Source organism: Apteryx rowi, unplaced genomic scaffold (genome assembly GCF_003343035.1).
Source record: "Apteryx rowi isolate R43461 unplaced genomic scaffold, aptRow1 scaffold_192, whole genome shotgun sequence".
In the NCBI taxonomy this organism is placed as follows: Eukaryota; Metazoa; Chordata; class Aves; order Apterygiformes; family Apterygidae; genus Apteryx; species Apteryx rowi.
In genome coordinates this window covers 1,103,841-1,128,450 of record NW_020448219.1, presented here as the reverse complement: position 1 = coordinate 1,128,450, position 24,610 = coordinate 1,103,841, and positions in this window count along the sequence as shown.

The window sequence follows — 24,610 nt, the reverse complement described above, 5'->3', positions numbered from 1 at the left end:
TTGAAGACATTTGGCTTCATCCATAAAATTTCATGCAATTAATATTCTGAATCTACATGCCAGACTGGCTAGTAGGGGAGGGAACAGGATCTAGTGATAGTGCTTACATTCTGTCTTAGAGATTTCCTAGTTTGTCTCTGACCATCTATTTTTGTCTATAATTATTCCACTATTAACCTTGTTCTGATACCAGCTTAAAATTTTATAAATATGCAAATAGAGGTGGGCGCAGTCCAGTCTGAACATTTGTGTGTATGTTTGTGTGTTTATCTCTGCCTCCATGTGTGAGGTTTATTTCTGAAGAATCCAAACCTGGATCCAAATTCTAAGTCCTCAGATGGTCCCTGTCACTGCAGTAGGCTAAACCAAAACAGCCAAGCACAACTTTGAAGACATTTAGATTCTAAATCCTGATCCAAATGACTTGAATTCCTCTTGCTTTCCCATCCCTTTAATCTAGATTAAAGATAAGATCTTGGGAGCACAGGAAGAAGAAAAGAGAATATCAACAGTTGATACTAATTGCCCTCTTCCAATCCCAGAAGAATTCTCAAAATATTTAGACAGTATAATGTGAATAACAGCATTAATAAACTAAATGTGAGAAAGAAAAAAACCCAGTAATTACAGCAAAGTTTAAACATCACATCTGATATGTAACAAAGATCTCTAAATATAACAGATAAAAAAGATAAAACCAAAACCGTAGTAAAGAAAAAAAATCAAATCAAAGCATTGTCCTTAGTGCCATAGAGGTCACATGGATTAAATAACTCTAATGTCTTTCCAAAAAGAAAACATCATTAAAAGCCTGGAAGAACTTAGTTCTGAATTAATTCTTCATCAAAATTCAAAGCACTTCCCCCTCCCTTCCATCCCAACATTTTTCCTAAGGCCTCTTGCTTGACCTGTAAAAACATGTAATTGTCATAAACAAAAAACAAACTTCTGACCATTAACAGAAGATTAAAACTTTGCAAGAAATAGCATGGAGTAATCAAACCTTAAGCCAAGAGTACAGTTCAAGGTCTGAAAGAAGCTCTATAAATATAAACATATGGAATTTCTTGGATTTATTATTATTGCYATTACATACTGTGTTTCCTAATTAATTGAATTTATTAAATTTCAGTTACTAGCATGAAGCAAATTTGTTTGTTTTACAGGTAAAATAACTATTTATTCTTCATGGCAGTTCTGCAAAGTAGTAGAACCCAAATTTTTACCAGCAAAAATTGTTAGTTAGTTAGTTGAACTAACTTGATTAGTTCAACTTGGTTAGTGGAACTCAACCTTTTGGAAAATAACATGAGTCATACATAATTCTTCTTGTACTGGGCATGAATGGACAAATCTCTTCAAACCACCTTAATTCTTTGCATACAAGGCATCTGGGCAGACTGCTGTTCAGCATCGTCTGCCCGGCACTCCTTCCTCCCTCCTGCTGGAACCTCCTCACTTATTTCTTTACTGCTTTGCGTCTTCTGATTTTCTTCCTCTCTTTCATCAGTCAGCTCAAACAAAGTGAAGCAGTGGAGTTTAATATACTTCACTCTAGGGTTAGCCAGTATATTTTTTGTGTTTTTTTGCTTGTGTTTTCTTATGAGAAGTTACATTTCAGTGCAGCCCTACAATATTTTCATTGAGATGAAGCACTGGGGGCATTTCCATTGAGATGAAGGGTATGCCACAATTTTAAGACTGTTTCTCATGTGGTTTTTCAGTGACATATATATTTTTTTCCTGTAAAAGAAAAACACAACAAAGGGAATTGTCCTGGGGAAAATGCCACTGAGATACTGTTAAGAAGTCTGACTTAAAGCCAAGTAGCATATGCAGAGTGAATGCTCCATCCACCCATTGTGCTTGCAGCCACAGGGGGCTGAGAATAATACCCTATGTGATTTTAACCAGTGTGGTAAAAATATTTTGGTATGGCTGCCTTAGTTTCTGAAATTAGAGGCTTTAGCTTTTAATCTAATTTATATTATATTATTTTAGTGTAGATTTTTATTTCTATGTTAACACTGTATTATTACGCGCTTTAAAAAGAGCTGCAAAAGGTGTGCAACATGCTGCTTTGCATAGGGCAGCATTAACAACTTTAATCCAGGTACCACTCTTATCACTGCTGATAAGGAGTTGGGCACTTCTAGATGTTCTGGCCATGGTGCAGTACTAGCTAGTTCTTTGCCCAAAGAGCAGCCTATGAAGAGCTATTTTAGCCTAGTGTGATTTTGGGTTATCTTTTGACTGTTTTAAATTGGACTAGGAAAAAGATACATTTCAGACATGGGCCAGAATCAGGAAGGTGAAAAGAAGAATCACCTTTTTTCAGTTTTAACTTCCCTGTATCCAGAAAAGTGTGATTTACCAAAGAATCTGATCCATCTCTGACAGTTTTTCTTTTCCCTTCATCTGAAATAAGGATAATAATTTAGGGCCATGTGATAGCTTGGAAGTGTGGAAGTGCAAAGTGAAAAGGGGACACTGTGCTGTGCTGGGCGATCTTCCAGGGAACACATGCTTTAAGAGATAGAGAACTGGCATAATCACTGCCTCTGACCGATGCAGAAAGTGATTCCTGAAATCACAACTGCCGTCCTGGTCTTTTCTGGTGGCAGTGCAGCAACATGCTGTCTCTTGCTTGGGGCTTGGAACAAATCCATGATTCAGCCTTAAGGAAAGGAAAGTTTGTTAGCGAGCATATTAACTACAACCTTCAAAACAAAACTTATTTTTTTGTCACAGAATGCCTGTAGATTTATGAGTCCTTGGGAATACAATAAATTAATCACAGTAGTACTTGCTTGTCTGTGTGAAGATTTGCAAAACAAGTAATAAAGTGTTGATGTGATTTTTGTACTTGGAAATCCTTTAGATCATATTCTGGATCTAGTTTCCTACTTTAAAATGAGCTATTCTGGAATACAAGTAGAAAGCCAGCAGAGCTGATATAGAAACTGGTTAGAATTCAAGAGTCACAGTCACAAGTCCTATCAAAAATCATTCAGATCCTAAAGTCAGTCTTCATTGTATTTATTCTGTAGCTGAAACAGTCTTCCATTAATTTTACAAAGACTACATGGTACATTGTATCGCATCACAAAGAACTAGCTAGAGAAAAGAGGATTATTAAAACTCGTAAGCACTGACTTTCCAGTAAAATAAATGGAAATAACAAATGGTTGTGTTTTATCTCTAAAATAATGAATAATTGAATAGAAACTTTCCATTTAAGAAGACTCAGATGTTTTTATTAAGACTGCTAAAAAGCCTAACAAACTGTTTCAGAATTTGCCAAATTACATCCATCTGCATAAACTGATAAAATATAAATGATCATTTCTAGTAGTTCTGAAGAGACATTAATTCAAAAGTTGATATATTAAGCATACCTCACAATCTAATTCAGTTCTTACTCTTCATCTCACTGTATATTAGAAAATACATTGTTTCCCATGATGCATGCTGAAACTGTAGATGTCCCTGCATTCTCTAGCAATGCCAGCCTGAACTCCTAGGGACTCTCATGCTATCTGCATGCTACATTGCCTCTTGAAGGAGTCTGTTTTCTCCATTGATGATATTGCATTGCTTTTATTTTTGGCAAGGTTCTTTCAGCAGAGTGACATGATGTGAAATGGAATAATTTGGTGAAATACAATAAGTTAATAATAGTGTTGTACACAGAGCACCCCTTTCATCATGACAGATCCCAAAGAGTTTTACAGACTGTACATATAAAAATCATTCTTCACCCACCACTGAAAYGCTGGGGAAGAATAGGGTAACCATACTATGCCAGAAATAACAGCTTTTTTGAGGAAAAGAAGTTAAGAAAAATGTCTTCATGTGAAACAATAATGGGAATATTTGAGGAGGCAGGATCTAATTACTAGCATTTGCATTTGGTCAATGTGTTTAAAGGCTTTCTTGTAAATACATGAATTAGCAATGGGTATCCATGAACTTTTCATTTGCCACAAGTTCTTATGTCTCCATTTCTCCTTTTCTCAGAAGCAACACCTTAAATAGCAGGAAAAAAGTTATCTATTTATGTTCAGGTAGAATCCTGTCAGATCAGAATCTGGGTCAGGACATCATTCAGTGCAATAAAATTGTGGCAAATAACATTGGCAGTGGCAAAAATGATTTGCATTTGCTCTCAATAGTATGTGATACATATACATCCTTTGATGTCAAAGTCAAAGGAATTGTAAACTATATACATATACAGTATAGATTTATCGTCCTCGATTTTAAAAATACAGTTAGGTTGCCATAAGTCATCTTAGCCATGATAATTGACTGTGTGTGTTTTCCTAGCCTTTACTAGTCACAAAGTCATTGAAAAGAACTTAAACTTCTTCCTTTGCAGACTAAGTCTCATTGGCCTCTATTTGCTTTGAGCTAACAGCACTCTCCTAGACCGTTAGAGTGGCTCATTTGACGCATTGGACACTTTGCAGCCTGATCATGTGCTCTTGCTGCAAAGTAATTTTGAAAAATAAAAATTATAATTTGAAGACAATTAGAGAGAGATAGATGGATCATGATATCCCTCCTTTGATTCATGCATAGATATTGGTACAGCATATTAATCAGCACCATTTGGTGCTATGATGAAATACAGAGAGTAAATATAGCCAAGTGTAAGTAAGGAATTTGTTCATTGCTTCTTGAAAACTTGTAAAATTGATGTAAATTGGCTTGGAAGTGAATAGGCACATGATTAGAGCACTAGCTGAAGGGTCATAAACAAAGAGTAACAGTTAATGGCAAGAGACCAAGCTGGTAGTGAATTATCCATACAGTGTCATAGGGATTAGTCTCACTGCATGTCAATATTTATTCAATGGAGGAGGGTAGTAAAACTACAGTAATTAAATCTGCAGATGGTAGAAAATAGCTAGGTGAAGTAAACATGAAGGAAGTTGGGAGAAATAGTAACAATCACATTGAGAGGTAAGGACTATGGGCTGGAAGTATTAAGTTGTGATTCAGCCTGAAAAAATGCAAACTAATATAACTACAGAACRTAAGACTTTCTGAAGATTAATAAATCTGACAGGTAGTAACAATGGACAGAAGTTTAGATACATGTAATGTGATCTAGTGGCTAAATAAAAAGTATGATTCAGGGCTACACACTCAGAGAACAACAAAAGGCAGTAAGGGGCAGCAGGGGCTGAGCTGCAAGTCAAATTTGAAAACAAAATTCTATCTGCACCTTTGACAAGGAGAGCTGACTGTGTTGGATAATAACCATCCAGCATGTCTGAACTCAACACAATCTGAAAAGCGAAAGAGATTACTCCTGTGGATTTTTTGACCACTGCTATAAGGAAATTCTCTTGTTCCTTCCCTCCTTGAGGCCTCTTTTGAATTTCTGTTTCATTGATATCACGATAGTTACCTTCAAGTTCTGATTGCAAACCTATTCCCCGTATCTCAGATTTCACTCTCCAGCTTATTCCAATCTTCCATTCTGTGAAAAAGCCCTATAGGCTATAAAAAAGGAAATAAATATTTTTCATAGAATTTGTGCCAACTCTACAGAATTCCCTAGCCTGAACAACCTCCCAGCAAAGACTGTCCTGGGGGGGTGAGGAGGGGAATGCAGCAATTAAGGTTTTAGTCTGTGATCAGGAAGGCTTCAATTCATACCCTACTCAAACCCAGATCACCTATTTGATCCCAGCGTGTTCTGGCTCTCATTCCTCACCCTTAACATGGATTTATTAGTCCCTCTCTACATCACAGGGGTCTAGTGAGAATAAATACGCTACAGATGGCAAAGCACTCAGACATTAGAGTCCTGACGGCCAGAGGAAATCAAAAGTCTTATCCATGTATCTGTCGTTGGAGTCATTTGAAAATGAATGGACAAAGCTCAAAGCTTTCAGAGAACATGCTAGAGACAATTGCTTAACTTACAGCACATATTTTATTCAATGAATTTAATTTCCCTTATGTGTATGAATTGCCCATGAGTAGTTTAGGAATACATGCATTCACACCCCACCAGGAGGACAGTTTAATAGAAGGCAGGCCTTGTGCCAGGAGATGGAGGAGCAAAGCAGTGAGCACAGTTTCTCCTACTGCACCAGCCTTCYCTGCGTGGACAAGAGTAACTTGTGCAATTAGTGCTTTGCTACCAATATTTGGTTCCGTTGCTTGCCTGCAAAGGTTCTGTTCAAGATGTTACTTCCTGAAATAGTTTTCCTTTTTTTTTTTTTTTTGTTGTTGTCTCCAGGTATATCTTGGGACCTACTGGAGAGCTGAGAATGCCAGTGGGAAGGATGGGATGTTTTTCTCAGAAGAGAAACCCAAATGAGCCCATTACCACAAAGCTGTGGCAAACTTGGATGGAATATAATCAATACATCATTCCACAAAGGGAACAGTCTCCAGGTCAGCCAGCAAATGCATTTTAGCAGTGTGACGCCCTATGTGTGGTAATGCTTATATGCATGTTAGCTAGTACATTTATAAAGTTGACTATTTTCTGAGTCTAGACTGGATCCGTGTTTGAGTAGATTTGAGGCTCTGTGCAAATATTTACAAATATTTATTAACACAGTTTTGCTTTCTGCCAGAGAATACTATGTCTGCATTTCTAAAGCTGGAGGTTCTTTTTTCACTAATAGACTTTCTATCTTTTCAACACTCTGGTTTGACCAAAAGGCATTTTTTTCTTGATTAAAGCTGTTTTCTTTAAACCAGCTTTTCATCAGGAAAAGACTCATTCATGCTCAAGATCACTTTCTTGTTACACAAAGCTGCTATTTTACCTTATCAACACACTTTAGTAACAATTAACTAAGTAATTCTTACAACAAGCTTTGAGATCATTATCCTCTTACTGTGTGGCTAGGATGTGGAAGCAAAGATGGACAGAATATGTGAAACTTCTCCATGCCACAAAGAAATCATTAGCAGAGGGCAGATTACAATGCTATTTCCTGACCAGTATTTAGATGATGCCCTTCCTTTGACAACTTATCATTCTGTTGTTCAGTGTGCTAATACAATAAGGTGTTTCTTAAAGCACTTGAGTTTGGGTCCAGTGCTTTAGATGGACCTGAAGACTATAATAATAGTAGCTGAACCCTCCTGTTTTTTTGTGGAGAAGCCAAGAGAAGAACTGAAAGAGATATAAAGCACAGTCATCAGGAGGAGCAACTTTTTGATCCTCTATAAGATGAAGTAGCCTAATCACATCATTAGGCAGTAGCTAACTAACTGGAGCTTACTGGAAAATAAACCTTCTCAGTTGCTGCGGAATCTCTGTAAATCTGTGTTGTTTTATAGAAATAATCCTAAATTCCTATAATAGCCCCCCTCTACTTTGCTTTTTTTTTTTTTTTTTTTTTTCCTAGAAGGATGGTGGCTTCTTTTGCAGGGAGGTATCTGAAAGATTATACAATGTGGTATATAATACTTTTTCTTCAGTCTTTATGAAAAAAAGAAACAGATATTGCGCATTAGCAAAAACTTTAGGTCTTGGCTACTTTTTCCTATTAAATATGTCTTGGCAATTGCCTAGATTATGGAGTAAACTCTTGCACAATATCATCCTTTAAATAGGTCAGCCAAAACTCTATATCCAAACACACTCTAAGCATTGCTCAGATCTCACTTAGAATTTTACAGTTGGATTCTGTCTCTCTAATAGTCTGAATCAAAACTGTGGATACATCCAAATACCCTGAAGCAAGGGTATTGCAAATGCAGATCCAGTTTGTCTGGCACAAGTCTTTCATTTTCAGCTAAGACTTCTACTTTTTTCTTCTTCATCTTCCTCTTCTGCTTCTTCTCCCTTTTCTTTTTCCTCATTTAAAGAAAAATCACTTTGTTATTTCATGAGAACTAGAAATGACTGTTTTCCAGGATGGGTGATGTTCATATGTAAAAAATGAGAAAGTGATTAACTTACAATGCATCTTGAGTGAAACTGACAGAGAAGAGTAAAAACATGGAAATTCAGCACATATGTTTTGTAAAGAAAACCTATTGTTCTCTCTGGGAGGCTTTATTTCCCCAACTTTTTAGGCAATGACCATAAATCAATATGGAGGAGGTCCTGATGCTCAGGCCCATGTTATTAGCTACAGTTGCAGAAGGGTTACATGTGTAGTAGGAAGGACACCAAAGGTCTGGAAGAGACCTCTCAGGACATTGCAGTAGTTGTGACTATTTCAGCTAACTACATATATATAATGTATATAATCATATATAGATGATTATTGTTTTGTTGTGACTGATATTTGGCTTTGTATCTTAAAAGCAGTGTCAGAACTCTAATTAATCCTGAACCATCACAGCGATAAATTTTTCAGAGGATGTGCAAACTGACATTAATTTTTCCATGGTTTCATAAAGTCTCTCCTTTACTTGATTTTTTTGACTCTGTGTTGTTGCCACAGACAAGTATAGGATAAGATCTCGGTATTAGTTATGTCTTGTCCTCCAGGATATAATTTTTCCTAACTATCTTTAATTGAAAAGAATTAACTTTCTTTTTATAAGTCTACAAAATATAAGGTGTGCTCAGATGCTTAGGTAAATGCATTAACATTTTTGTTAACCCAGTTCTAATTTTGTGACTGAACAGCTGGAACAGCATACCAGAGCTTGGTTTCGGCATACTCGAACCTGTCTTCTGGCCACAGGTATTCATGTTTCAGCATTTCCTTTCATTAAAATTAACTTCATATTTACAAATTACTCTGTGCATAATAAGGGCAAAAGGGATTTATAGATATTTTCTTCTTCTATTTTTGCCATTTAACCATCTGTTGAGCACCTGAATGTGCTCTTACTGCACTACTGTCTCACTCCATCCTTCCTACACTGTTATAGCTTCTATGCCCCCATTCATTTCACAAATACAGGTTTTCACATTGCCTCAGATCTCAGCTGTGCCTTTTCCTCCACTGCACCTGGAGCCTTCCTTACCTTCCACTGCATCCCCCAGGCCGACATACACAGACTCAGTGTGACAGCTTTAATTTTGTAAAGAGTTATGCCAGGAAATAAAAAAATGCATTATACCAAGCTGGTCACATCCCTTCTCTGTGTAATTACCAGCAATCTCAGTACTTTGCTTTGTCCTTCATCTTCTCTCCATTTACCACTTCTCTGTTTTCCCTTTTTCTCATCCCAGCCAAACTCGGAAAGCGAGGAGTTGATGCCAAAGGCAATCTTCTCAGTCTGTTCTAGATCTAGTGTGCCTTTAACTGTTGCTAAATAAATACTGTTCAGTGCAGAAAGGAAGGCATGGTTCTGGTCAAAGGGCTACACCAGCTGAAGGTTTTAACTACTTTGCTGGCTGCAGCAAGCAGGCTGAGTGCTGCTCTTTCATAGACTCAGCACCCACTTCAGTGCATAGTGTAGAAGAATATTTTGGGCAAGGCTTCACCTTTCCATCTTGTTGCATAGGTGTCAGAGCCAGTGGTAGCGCTTTTTTACTGTGGCAATGCCTGGAAGTCCCTCAGAGCTCCTTTGCCCTAAGTACTGCAAAAGAGTAGCCCTTACCCCAAATAAATTGGTCTTTGTGACCATGTGTCTTTTAATTTAGCCCAAGAAACAAAATTAGGACAGTCTGTGCATGAGACCATGAGAAAGGAGATGGCCTTCTTACATTCCCATGCTGCAACAGCCAAAATCTAACCATAATTTTTTTGCTTTTTTTTAAGTCCTAGTTACTATTGGTATGATTCATTTTTTGTTTTATAATAGTACCCAGATGTCTCAGTCAGGGTCCTGCTGTGCTTAACACCACATAAGCATATAAGAAGATACAGGCTTTGCTCTGTAGAACTTAAAATGTAATTTAGGATACAGCATAACAAGTGAATGTAGCAAACAAACAGAAGTAACATAAACAAGGCAACATGGGCATCAGGGTCACAGGTTACTGTAGGCTGGCACCACTCACAGAGTAATGGCTCTGAATTGTACCCAGGGACCTTTATGATATAGGAAACCACATAGCAGCAGCCTGCTGTGGCTCTCTGATCAGCCATTAGCCCAATGGCAGTTTCTTGTAAGCTTTGCACTAGAAGCAAGTCTTGAAGAAGTACTTGAAGTTGACAAGTAGATAGATTTAACAGGCAAAGACATGTAAGCTGGAAAGGAGGCATAGTTTGCTTATTTTTTTCTTTCTTTTCCCTAACAAAAGGGCAGTAAGTCCCTGGCAGGTTAATGCTGATAGGCTTGTTGGACAAAAGCTGTAGGAAAGTATTAAAAGAGAAGAAGAAGGATCTTGGTGTAGCATGAAGGGGGAGAATCCCAGTTCAGACAGGATATGTTCAGCTGTCGTGGTGAGGGCACAGCATAATGCAGATTAGAATCAAAAGAAAGAAGGAGAGGAAAGGGATTTCAAAAGGTTAGTCATTTTTACTTAATCCAGTGATAATTCCCCTTCAGATCTGAAACACTTAATTTTCTTTTTTCTGCTTATCAGATAATAAGTAAAATATCTACTTTATTATTTTATGAATTAAACACACATTCTTCTATCAGGCCACTTAAGTCATTTCAGGGAATACTGGTTCTTTGGCTTAGTGATAGGTGAAACTGATGCATCTGGAGTACTGCGTCCAGTTCTGGGCTCCCCAGTACAAGAGGGATGTGGCACTACTGGAGCGAGTCCAGCGAAGGGCCACAAAGATGATTAGGGGACTGGAGCATCTCTCTTATGAGGAAAGGCTGAGAGAGCTGGGCCTGTTTAGCCTGGAGAAGAGAAGRCTGAGAGGRGATCTTATCAACGTGTACAAGTATCTGAAGGGAGAGTGTCAAGAGGATGGGACCAGACTCTTTTCAGTGATGCCAAGCGACAGGACGCGAGGCAATGGGCACAAACTGAAACACAGACGCTTCCATCTGAACATGAGGAAAAACTTCTTCACTGTGAGGGTGACAGAGCACTGGAACAGGTTGCCCAGAGAGGTAGTGGAGTCTCCTTCTCTGGAGATATTCAAAAGGCGCCTGGATGCAATCCTGTGCAACATGCTCTAGGTGACCCTGCTTGAGCAGGGGGGTTGGACTAGATGATCTCCTGATGTCCCTTCCAACCTCAGCGATTCTGTGATTCTGCGATTCTGTGATTCTGTGATTCTTTTCATTTAACTGACCATTTGGTGGCAGTACACATTAGCAGCAATCCCTCACTTTTGCAATGATATGAATGTTATTTATTGCATTTAAATCTCAACTTTGTTCTTCTGAAAAGTATCAAATGCAGGAGCCAAATCTTGATATAAACTCTTCAAGGCTAAGGGATGAATGCCTACTCTTAAAACACTCTAAGACAAACAAGTAAATGGGATCTTCATAGGAAAAAATCTGTGTGATGATCTGTTCATTAACATTTCATTGTACTTCTTTCAACTATAATGAAAGCAGTTCACTTATACTTCCTTCCATTGTTCCTTCTAAGGGACTGTGACATATTTTCATAGAAATTATGGTTATCATGAAGTATCAACAGTATGTTTTTATTGCTGTTTTCTTACATGCAAAAATAAGATGAAGTCAAATTAAATTAAATTAACTTTAACAGCCTGCATGTAAAGAAGAAATTACACCTATATGGAAAAAACATAGACAGGATTTCTCAAGGGACTCTCCGCTGTCCTTGGTAACAGGCATCTGTTACCACACTTTTATAAAGCAAAGTACTCTATATACTGAGTGAACATTTTTATCTGGTACAGTTTAGAGAGATGCACAATATCCTGTTTTTAATGCAGCACAGGTGTTGGCAGATCGAGTTACTAAGTCTCATTAAATCATATATATATATATACATATATATACACACACTATATAGTCATGAAATCAGTTGTCTATTTTTTTGTATTTGTGTACTAGATCAAATTGTTAAAACTAAGACAAGGGAAGGAAAAAGGGGCCAGTTATGGTGTTCATAGGAGCTAATACTTGCTAATCTCTGTTTTGATCCAAGCAATATTTCATTTGACTGTTTATTTCCATTAAGATGCTTTTTGAACTTATTTATTGAGCTATGGTACTTGTTGGAAAGTGTTTCTGGCTGTGGACAAATACCATCTGCGCTAAAGTAAACTTGTGTATAAAAAAGCTCATTAGTACAAACTAAAACCAGAAAAAGATCTTAGAACAGGCCCAGGGAGGAAACCTGTAAGAGTAATGGCAAGATGGAAAGGGGAAGGATACTGAGCTTCAGGACTCTTACAACAAACCAGCTTCAAGCTAGACTTCATGTAGTCAGCTTGTATTAATGTTACTGCATGCTATGCAGCAGGCTTCAGCCACCTGTAAGTTATCCCTGAAAGCAAGAGAATGCCTAAAATGCAGGCACAGAGCAGCAGAAAAGATAAATTATATATTACATAGCAGGAAAATATAAGCTCTACATTTTCAACCTCTTTGTCTGAATTTCAAAAGTGTAGTTTGATATGTGAGCACCCAAGTCAGCAGTCTCAACTTCAGAATTCCTTCAGTTTTCATCTAGAGCTACAGGTGCACAAGAGTTTCCAGTAGCTGTTGGCCTAGCTAAAGGCTTGAATAGAGAGGAAGCTGTTTAGTTTGGTGTTCCCTGGTTTGACAGTCTGGCTTCCTATATTTTATAGTGTTTACATTTTCTCAGTGCAGAACATTCATAAAACCTCACAACACCTCTCTGCAGTAGACAAGTGTTGCTGCTCCTAGTTATTGGATTCTGGAAGAGAAAAAACAAAACCATTAAAAATATTGCAGTGCCATACAATGGCCAGAAATACTGAAACAGCCACACTCTTGGGGCAGGATTCTACATCTCTGAGTCATGTCAGCAGTATTCTTCTTGCTTTTATATTCAATTAATATATTGTAGTGATAACACCCATCTGATTCCATTCAGAATTTGGAAATTAGTTTAAAGCATAGCTTTTTTCAGTAGCAGCCCAATTCCAACAAAAAGGTACAAGGTATTCTTCAAAGTGGCTTGATATTTTCTTAGAGATTTACACATACTTACCTTTATTAGCAGTACTTGCAGTATTTGAATGCTACCTGCATATACTTATTCCTACCATTGGGAATACCCAAGATCCTGTAAATCAGAGGAGGCTCTAAATTTTCAACAAAAATCTCAACAACAGAAGGGGAGGAGTTGCTGCCTTCTCCTCACCCTCCAGCAGTTGTAAAGGAGCTCTTTATCTCCTAAAATAAGAGGATTACACTGCCTAAGGAAAATTTCTTAATGATTAGAATTTTGACAGTTAAAAGGAAGCAATATAGCAGGTACTGTTTTAATGAACAATTGCTTATAATAAATGGTGTCTGATTTCTTAATGCTTTTACTTCAGTCAAAAGAGTGATCGGTAGTGTAAGCGGAGAGATCACCTGGATGGTGTGGCAAATAGTCCCACTGCACGTTTAAGCTGTTGTTTTGTCTTCATTGGGAAAAAGGCGTGTTCTCCAAGCTCACCTACACTGGGACTCTGTCACATGAACTTGTTACCCCAGAGCCTTGAGTTAGCTTAGCTGCTTTGTACTTGTTCTTTGCATGCCGTACTCTCTAGAAAGTGCAAGCTAACTTACTCCTGCTGCCTTTAGGGCATAAGATACTGGAAGAGTGCTCACTGGGATACTTACCATGAGTAGCTAACTCGCACAGTACCCACATTGTGCTTGCAGTGACTTGTTCATGTGCCAAAAAACTTGAGACTTAATAACAAACATAAGGTTGCTGAAGACAACCCAGCTTCTATTTTTAACATGAGGTAGATTACCATAGCCTTAAATTTTCCTGTTGTCTTTAACACAACCTACCAAAATGTGTGAAAACAATAAGCTGCCTTGTCTTCACCAAGATTTTATTCTGTGGTAGTCAGAATGTTTTGGTTAAGAACAAACCAATTTTCCTAATAAAGAAGCAGCCTAGATCTCTTTTCCACCTTTGCAGTGATGTAATGCAAAGAATTTCCATACAGTTTCTGGTCCTTTTCATACTGCCAAAACATTCCAAATGGTCACAACCTTGATCTTACAACTTAGTGAGTCTATCCATGATAATAGTAATTCCAGCATGTAATATTTGCTGAGCTGGGGCACAAGTATCTTTAAGCAACATAATTCTTGATCAAGTGGTAGAGAAACCACAAACTTCTATCTTAGAGGAACACAGGTAAATAAAAATATTTACATTTTCAGGAAACCCATGTCTTCTCACCTGTGGCAGAGCCATTTGGGCTCACATTGCTTGTACTTTGCATTTGCTGATTGTTATAAAATTCTTTAGGCTCAACACTGTAAAGACTAATTCCTAGCACTCTCCAAAGAGTGAAAATGTGCATGTTGGCTACTACTATTTCTGCCTTAAACCGTTCCCATCACATTGCTTTGATACAGGGCTACATAGCTGTGATGAAAGATATGCTCTGATCAAATGTCTGTGGTTTTTACCCCTGCTCACCAGCTATTGCTTGCTGGCAGTAAGGTGTCAGCAGTATATTTCATGCAAATGAGTATCTTCCAATTCAGTAGGAAATTGTCTGCCTATGCATAATTTTAGACAGCATCCAAAGAGATCCAAATGCAAAATCCAGAACTCAGGGACACTGCATGGTTTTGTGACTTTTTGCCCCCAAATAAACAAATGGATTATATTAATTCTTCTGTAGTTTTCTCAGYTATGAAAGATACAGTATGGTTTTTATTTTGTTATGGTAAGGTAATAAATAACTCAAGAATAATTTGGTTCCAAACCCGTCTCTGAAAATGAAAAGTTCAGCTATGTAAAACTTCACCTTCAGCCACCACCTTGAGCTTTGCTCTGTGCAGAATTTGACCAGTCAGGACTTGGGTGAGAAGCTTTTACAAAAAAGGCCAGAGTGTGATACAAGACTTAGCTGCAATACTTTTCCTCTCAATAGACAGTGGGTCAGATCTCCTTTCTGTTACTGCAGGAGCTATGCTGTAGATAAGACCACCAATTCAGAGAGAAACTCAAGGGCTGTGATGATGGGCAACCTCACCTTATATGTGTAAGATCATTTTATATGGAAAAATGAACTTTTGGACCTTGTACTGTACTCCTTTTGACTATAGAGCTCTCTCTCCTTCATTAGTTTCTAAGGACAACAGCAGTGACTGCAATTAATGATCAGGGACAGAATCAAGGCATATCAGATCTCCATGGATAGCCGCATGGCCCTGTGAGCTGTTCATAAAGGCACCTGCCACACTGGTATTAGAGCAGGAGATATATCCATTAACTCCACTCATGATGTTGCATTTTGTTGTTTTTTTTTTTTTCAGGAAAATGAAAGCTGTGAAAAAAACTTATCCTAAATATTAAAGACCCAGTTACATTTTGCTGATTCAGAAAAGAGCCTAAAATAATAACTCCAATGGACAAGAACAGCATATATGCCAAGGAGTAGGGTTCAACTCCAATGTTCTCTCCTCTGAGAGGGCCCCACTGTCCTTGCACGCAGCAGGAAGGAAAAACAGCACAGTGTGCCCCGTTTTCAGCCTAAGCAAGCAGCTACATCCCCTTGCCAGCACTACAGAATATCATAATGCCACCTCTTTAATTTCTACATGGGAAAAAAACCTCAAGCACTAGGGTCCTCACTTCTGTTACTGGATTGTTTTTCTGGAAAGTAGGATATTCAGCCTCAGTTCAGGGATGATACCATGTAGTAGAGCCAGAAAGTGCCCTGTATGGCCCCCACTTTTTAATTAAGTAATTAGTTCATCGTGGTGCTCTTACTGGACCTGTGCTTGGCTAGTATTGACTTGACACGAAATAGAAAAGGGAGTAGTAGTCTGACCTCTCTATGTGCATACATTTAGCCAGTTTCACTTCCATATAGAGCATTCAGACCATCTGTCTATTTACCTCTTTACTTTGTAAATATTAATATAAATATTGATTTTCTCAAACTGCCCTTTACTCAGTCTCTCATATATTAGATGATTTCTGATCCCGTAACAGCACATGCAAGTCTCAAGAGGGGATCTGAAAGAAGAGAGACTTGTTTCTGTTAATCTCTGCCCTCAGCAAAGAGCCATGCACGCCTGTGATGGGTTATAAATAACAGTTTTATTCATTCTTTAGAATTTGAAACCTCTTCTGAAAAAGAAATAACAGTCCTTGCTTGCTTCCAGCCAGGCCCCCTGCCCTCACAATACACTGCAGGCAACCCATACCTGGGGGTGACCCTGCAAGCTCCCGCAAGCACAGGTCCCATTGGCCCAGCCAGGAACAAAGGTCTTTTTTACAGTAAATATTCTCAGACTAAACACAGACAAGAGCTTTCTTGCTGCTCTATGGTCTCTTGAGCGATGGTGATTGCAGTAAATTCATCTTTTTATTCATTTTTAATGTAACAAGCGTTTTATTCTGGAGCAGCCAATGCAAGTGTGCGGTGATGTCTGCACACGCCTTCCCTTGGTGACATCACTGTGGAACCATTGCATTTTAACCAATAGGAAGGGTATATGCAAATGAGGGAGGGGAGGCCAGGGGATTTGCCTCTGATAACACGATCCCCTCTGCCCTCACGGGGAGCGAAGAGTATGAAAATGAAGGAAAAAAATGGGAGAGAGCAAGGGGCTACTGCTGGAGCCATGTCCTCGCCTACAGTCTTGCTTGCACACAGCTGGAGAAGGGCAGGAAAAGCTGAAGAGACTGACAGAAAAGAGGGAAATTTCAGCACTCCCATACTGTAGGCTTGATCCATTTTAAATACCCAACCTGGGTTTTTAAAAGCTAGATGCTAGGAAAGTGCCTTTCAAACATCTGTTACCCAGCATGAAAACTAGAACCCAGAATTAGTTGTCTGTAAATTGTCCATGCAAAATTAGGCATCTTAGAACGATATTGAAAACCAAAGAGCAAGCTAAGCCAGGAGCTACCTTATGTCAGTCAGCATACAGCCTCCAAAAGCTTGCCCGAAAAGAAACTCAAAGGATATCGTGTGTCTTCAATCTTGCCCTTCACTCAGGGCTGCAAGAAATTTCTTTTATCCACTTGGTATGCACAGCCAGGACCCTCACTGGAAGGTATATGTCTCTAAAGAACGAGGCAGGACTCATTTGTTTCTTTTAAAATGTAGCCAGAACTTATGCTGTGCCCTTCAAAAGCAGTGGGAGTGCTCAGGGGAAATAGGCTCAATTCTTTCCTCATCTCAAAATACTTTAATCCCTCTTTTCTCACTCTCCAGAAGATGTAGATCACCAAGAAGTTACCTAATCTGGTAATAGGCTAGCATGGGAGGTGCAAAAGGACCCCTTTCACCCCTCTTGGGAAAATTGTACTGCTGTGCAGAAAATACTAAAGGTTCACTGAGAGATGTAGAGCAGTTACACTTACAGCTAGGAAGAAACACAGTTCTGGTTGCTGTTTCCATGATTGTTCCTGTATTTTATCTACTTTATCTGAAATGCAGACACTGTCTTGGGAGCAAAATCCAGAACTCAGATCTTTTCATACTGACCTGAGCCACTTAACTACTAAACTACTGAGTCATGCTTGGCCCCATAAACCTTGAAGTCTTCTGTACAGTGGCATAGTGGTAGAGAGTACTTCTGCTCAGAACTGTTTATTGCCTGGTGTTTGGACACTTCCCTTTAAGGGAGGAGGTATAATTCTGAACCATCCCAGAAGAAGTGGGAACTGAACTTGATTGTCCACATCAAGATGCATAAACTGAGCAACTTTGGATGAAAAGTTAAGGTGAAAAAAGTCAAATGTCTATTAACCCTAGCTGCCTCCAGGGTTAGGCAGGTATTTTCAGTGTCATGCTTTGGACTTAAGTTCCTGAATTCCTATATTCCCAAATAAAGTGCTTAAGTCCTCTTTTGGAGTTCACCCAAAGTCACGGTTAGATCTGAACACAATATTTACATTAAACATCAGTGCTCTCTGACCTGAGTTTTGGGTGCAAAGTTCATTGAGTTCATGAACATAAGCCAATGATCTTGAAAGTCTGGCAAACACAAACTAAGGTGGTTCCGAGAGCTGGGAATCTGGCAAACCTATAACCCTAGATTTTTACAGTTCATTCATACTCAGAGCAAGATAGAGTACATTTATCACCCCATATATGAGCCTGAGATGAGCTCAGTGCAAGCAGCTTGAAGTAAGGAAAGGCTAACTGGGGAGCAGGGAGCCCTTGAAAGTCTGAACTGATAACAGCGTGCCCGTAAATGCTGTGACATTCAGAGCTCTCGGTGCTAGCCCTGTCTAAACTGGTATGTGCAGAGGGAGCTGCACTTCAACAAATCTGTGAAACTGAGCACAGTACGTAATATCCTGGCTTTTAGGCTGATTAATTACAGGTGGTGAAAGAGAACATAAAATCCATGTCCAAAGCACCTTTGCTGAGTTTTGCACAATATTAGCCACTAGGGCACGCAGTGCAGACAGGTGACAAAATGCACCTGCAACTCTTCCTAACATGTCTCTGTACATTTACAAGGAAGCTGCAAGAGAGAATGATAGAAAAATTAGTTGAAAGGTCTCTCTAGAGATCATCTAGTCCAAACTCCTACCTGAAACTTGAAATTGTGGGGTTCCTTTCTATGCCTCACTCTTAACATCTTACCAGGTCCCTATTATGCTGACAGTCTCAAAGATGTAGAGTACCATTTGGATTCTATTGTGTGGAAGCCAAATAAATGACTGAATGAAAAAATAAGAGAGACAAGTTACGAAAGAACCTCTGGTTTTAAAAAGCATACTGAGGTTCCAAGATAATCTTGTAGAGACCCAATATGTGGAGCTTTTTTGCTATTAGCCTCAAGATGAATGACTTGTTTAAAAGACAGTAAAAATGCCATGCTGTGCAGGTGCCTGTATGTGTGGGTAGATTTCTCATGAGGACTTAAGGGACACCATTAGCACTCCCTGGTGCTCTGTGTGGTCTGTGGCATGTGAGGGGGAAGCAGCTGCAATCCTGCTCAGCAATTTCCCAGGTCCACCTCCCATCTCCATCCTGTTTGCCTACAGACCAGTGTACATGAAATTGCAAAGACTGGAAGTTATTAAATAAAATGCCAACTGAATAGAGCAGAAACAAGTAAATGAGAAATATATATATTTGAACACCAGAGGGCAATTAGAAAGGAGTTGAAATGGGAATAATTAGATAATACAATTCTAAATGAATGGTGAATAACCCTATTGCCTGTTTATGATAAATATAACAAATGGCTTCTCAAAGCACTGTTAGTTTTTCTATGGTTTGATAGATCAAGGTTAGTTACTGTCAGAACCACAACATTATGCTTTGTTTCCAACTGATGAAGGAATAAGATTGATTTGAAACATATGGTGAAAAATACTGTAGCTCTTTGTTTGCATCTGTTATACTTCTACTTGTTAGTAATTGGTTCACAAGTTGCCTTTCTCTTTTTGCTGCATTTTTTTAATATATTAAGTGAAAACAGAGACTTTTTAGCAGATGCACAAATGAGAGGATAAACATCTCAGAAAGCTTTGAAGCTGTGTTATGTTTTTTCTCCAGTTTGTTTTGTATCTCTTGGACTACACACAGGATTTTCTGCTGGAGAATACGGGCCTAAAGCCTTTTTATTGGGTCACCTGGAGCCGGTGAGAAGAGGGTCCATATCTGACATCCTGCAATAGCATTTTTCAGGGTTATTTGGAGAAACTGTAGCAAAAACTTTTCATGTAGCATATTCATATTTTTAAATGGGCTCTTATATTATAAGAAGGGCTCTAAAAGAAGTCCCAGAGTGTTTAGTTATCTAAAGCCAAGACACTTTTACATGATTAGCTCTTTCAAATGCCTTCTAACTGCAAGCAACCCAATACTTGAAGTGAATCCTTAAGGATCCTGACCCATGCAATGTATTCACAATATTTTCACGTCTTTATTCTCTTGTTAGACCATGAAGAACAGCTAATCATAACCCCATGATCTGTGAGTGTATATCAGAACAAGCCTAAGAGCCAGTGGAAATTACAATGTGTGTGCTTCAGTACAATCAATTTTGTTTGTTATTTTAGTGACATGGTTCCTGTTTACAACAATCAAGCCATCGTGTTACACAGAGTAAATCAATAGGATGATAATGTAACTGTTTACTGTATTTACAGACTTGCCTGTGACCACATCTAGGTCACACCATATCCTAGAATGCAGTGCTCTTCATTTTTATTTCCCTTTGGATCAAGGCTGACATAACTCACAGGTACTAGCAAATCCCACCACACTGCAAAATGTAACATTTATAAGAGATACATCTGGTACATATTTATAGTGAGCAGAATAAGCACTTGTTTCAATTATGCATGTGGATTAGCTCTTTGAAGAAAAAAAGTAGGTGTTACCTCATGCCCATATAAATCCAGTGGTAAAATGTGCCTAAACCAAAAGCTCTTTTACTTGCTATTACTTGTACATGCACATTAACATGTTTCTGAACAAGATACACAGACGCATGTTGCTATGTATTTTGGAGAACATACTGTGCTTACATTTTTCAAGCTATGCAACAATTCCTGCTATAGATTCATGTTGTGCCAGATGGGGACAATACACGAATACCTGTGGGCATGGAACAGCATATTTTCAATATGCATCAAACACTTATAGGTAGATGAGCAAGTTACTATTGGGTAAATTAGGGAGTGAACTTGCAGCATTTCAGCTGTTCATGATAGCATCCCATGCAGATGCTATTACCTACTGTATCTCATGGTGTATCCAGGGTGTATCCAGGATCTATCTTTCACTGAGATGTCAACAACATTGTCTCTGGTAGGGAACACTGCAGAGTAATAACATGTCATAGTCCATTGTAACAGAGTAGATGTTTTTCTGCAAATTCACTCTAGCTTACTCTGTAGCAGCTAGCTCATTAGCGAAAAATTAACAACAGTAAATTTGGGTCAGCTAATTGTTAAGTGTTTGTGCATGTCCATTCTACAGAATGGAAGTTGCAGACTGGGGACCCATACCCCTTTTATGTGAGGCACAGGAGGATCAGGGAGAAGCAGAAGCTGGAAGACATGCTGCAGAAGACGCTCCATGCAGAATGGTCCTTCCTTATTCAACAGGTAATCTAGCAGATAATGACATTGCTACAAACTCAAATTTTTGTGATTTTGGGAAGGGTTATGTGCAGCCACTTTATAAAGCGTGTTTTGTCTGAAAGCAAAAATAATAATAATAACAATGAAGTTAAAAACAGGATTACATTTACATGTGGACAAAATGGAGATTATTGATGCCAAACCTTCTGCTTCCCTTGTCTGTAATTACATTATGTTTTGCATTGTGCTTTCTCTTGAAATGAATTCATAAGGGGTGAGATCTTGAAGACTCCTCAGTGTTACCTGCAGTATGAGTTTTTCGGGAAGCTAGTGACACTGGTTCTCTCATCCTGAATCTCTCTTATTTAAATTATTTCTGGAGCACAGAATCACTGCGTGCATCGTACGCCCGTGGAAAGAATCTGCAACATGTCACGGTGTCAAAACCTTACATTCCCCAGAGCTTGCTAGGTTCAGCAGTTCTCCCACTTTCTTCCACAGACTTCCAAATTTTCCCTTGAGGGGATCATTCTTTGGCGGTTCCCTGAGTAAACCTTGCTTTGTCTCCCAGGGTTTGTCTCTCTTCCTTAGGTTTTGCTGTAAGTGGATAAATTATAGTCCTTCGAACCTTGGCAGATGATGGTCCATTCCTGCAGACTCCTGTAGTGTTTCTTTCAGGGTCTAGAAGATCATACCAGGTAACATAATTTTCTTTTGGTTTTATGGTAGAATTTCTATAATAATGTTGTATAATAAATGTTTGTAAAACCAGATTTGTGTGTTCAATAAAATGAATACTTTTTTTTTTCAGAAGATTTGACATTTTATGGAATTCCATTTATTTGTATTTCAGTTAGCTTTGTTAACGATGGCAAAGTTAGTAATGATGTTTGGCAATCAAAACACGCTATGAAGTATTTGAACAGTACAAGGTTAGTTAAGTTAAAGGAGATGTTGTGCAGAGCATTTCAAATTGAATTTGGATAGTGGCAAGCATCTGTGTGTTTGGAAATCTCTAAGTTTTTGCCTGAAGGATAAATTGAAGCTTATATAAACAAGAACTTGTGATCTAATGTTTGGGCTTTTACTGACACAGACACACAGATGCACACACATAAACCTCTGTGGGAGGTTAGAAAAGATACAAAAAAAGAGAGAAGAGGTAGAGGAAGAGATGAGACATGTTAGCTGTCTATTTAATGTTTTTCACTCATGTAATACAGTCTGGCAAGCCTTTTCCACAGTTGCACCAAGCCAGACCTGTAAAAGCAATTATCTGTCATCATAACGTGAATCAAGTTTGCTGTGGTTCTGAAAAGCGTGACAAAGTTAATTGAAATTTAGGCAGTGAATAGTTTTCACTTCCTGAGATAAGGTGTGTTTTCAGGGGAAGTTTGTTGCTATGTTGGCTTTAGTTAACTATTCTTAAGTCTCTTGTTAAAGGATTTGTGTTATTTCTGTGGGTGGATCATAGTCTCATCCAATTATGACTTCAGTAGAGCCAAACTTTGTGTCATATGCTTTACTAGCCCATACTGGTTTGCACATTCCTCTCATTTCACAAGAAGATGAAAAAAAAAGGCAAGCAATCTCTCTCAAGTGATTAAAAAAAGTACTTTGGAAGTATCAAATTTTACTGAAAGTTCATTTCACTCTAAAAATATCATTTTGGTGGCTTATTGGTATATTGTTTTAGTAGCGACAATAAAATTGTTTGAAGTCCAGCAAAAAAATGTTAATTCTCAGCTCAGAAGCTGAATGTGAAATATTCTTAGTTTTTCTTGGTAAGTTATTATCTAATCTCCTGATTGTAGAGCAGTATACATTTGCTTTCACCTGGATTTACACTCATTTTTAAGTGATCTCCATCTTAAAATGGCTTACTTTTAACAATTGAAATCCTGAAGGCATTCATGGTATTGGTACTAGTGTGAGTAATGTAAGAATATGGAAAGGAAAATGGAACTTTCTGAGTCCCCAGGGTATATTACAAGCCTTATTCTCTTTTTAGTCCAGTTTTGCTTTAATATCATTCAATTGACTTTCAGTGGATTTGTTCCAAAGCATGATCTTGTAAGATGCTCATCATCCTGAACCCCCATTGAAAGAGTACACAAGAAAAATGAATTCCTCCCTCCATTAAAAAAAAAAAAATAGTTTGGGAACTTTTTGTTCCCAAACCAGGAAAAATGTCAAAATAACCATTTGATTTTCCAAAGGAATTTTTTTAGACCTGGTTGTTTTGATACATTTGAAAATTTTGTTCTGACATTGATCCTTAGTTTATGCTTTCAGGATCTTTTTATTTCTCACATAGAACATTTTTAAATCACTTTGAAGGGAAAGAAAAAAGAAGACTTTTCAAGAACTGATGGCAAGATGGTTTAGACTATAGAACAGGCTTCTGTGACATAATAATTAAACCAGAACCTGTCACCATTTTTTTTTCCAAATGAGTCTGTAGAAGACCTGCATGTTCAAGGCCCACTCAGACCTGTTGGGTGTTCAGGGTTATGGCACAGAGTTCAGCATCCCAAAGTTCAGTCTAAGTCTGGAAAAACTGGAATTCCCTGGAGGAAAAGTGAAGACCAATATCTGAGCGGTACAGTCAGAGAAGATCAGAAAAGGACAGGCATGCAGCTGACTCTACAACTGCAGCATTCTCTTTTCCAAGTGTTCTGTCAAATACAGTTATTTGATTCTAATAATTCTAATTAAGCCCATCATAATGTAATGGAAATTTCCCAGGACAGACTTCATTGCTAGAAATAGGCTAAATGAACATTACTGGAAGTGTTCTTTCCCTGTAAATGAGTTATATTGGCCTTGTTCTTKCTTCTGGTGTAAGCTCTAATTTTGGACATAAAAAGAGCTTTCCAATTTTTCCCCATCATCTTTACACTCTCCAAACTGTTGCATTTTTGAACACTGAAGTACACACATTATTTAAGTATTACATTTCTTCCTATCTGGCCTGCAGCCATGCCCCCTTAGGCAATGAGCTCACTGGATCTCATAAACTCTGGCAGGGTTAGGCTAGGTCAGCAAGTACATGAAAAGATCTCCAAGGAAAAACCAGGTGCTGCAGAAATCACAGCTGGCAGTTCAGTAGGTGGCACCCTTTCCTTTGGAGTTAACTCAGACCACCGCTGCCTGGTGCTAGACAGATCTCACTTGTGAATTTGTACTCACTTGTACTTTTAGATACAAGTTCAAACCGCCCCCTCCAGGGCCACTGATCAATTAGAGTTTGAGCAGAGTAGCAAGTTAAACATCCCAGCAGGTGTCTTGTCTCTTTCCTGGTGTCTGCGTCATCATTGTTGAATTGTGCACGGACACCACTGGCAGTGTGTCCATCAGCAGGATGAGCCGTTGTGCATCCTACCACAGGACTCAAGCTGCGCTTGGCACATTGGGGGTGGGTGGGCCTAGAGAAGCCAAGACACATGTTCCATCCAAGCACTGGCCTTCCCCCACTGCTCCTTCCCTTCCCTTCCCTTCCCTTCCCTTCCCTTCCCTTCCCTTCCCTTCCCTTCCCTTCCCTTCCCTTCCCTTCCCTTCCCT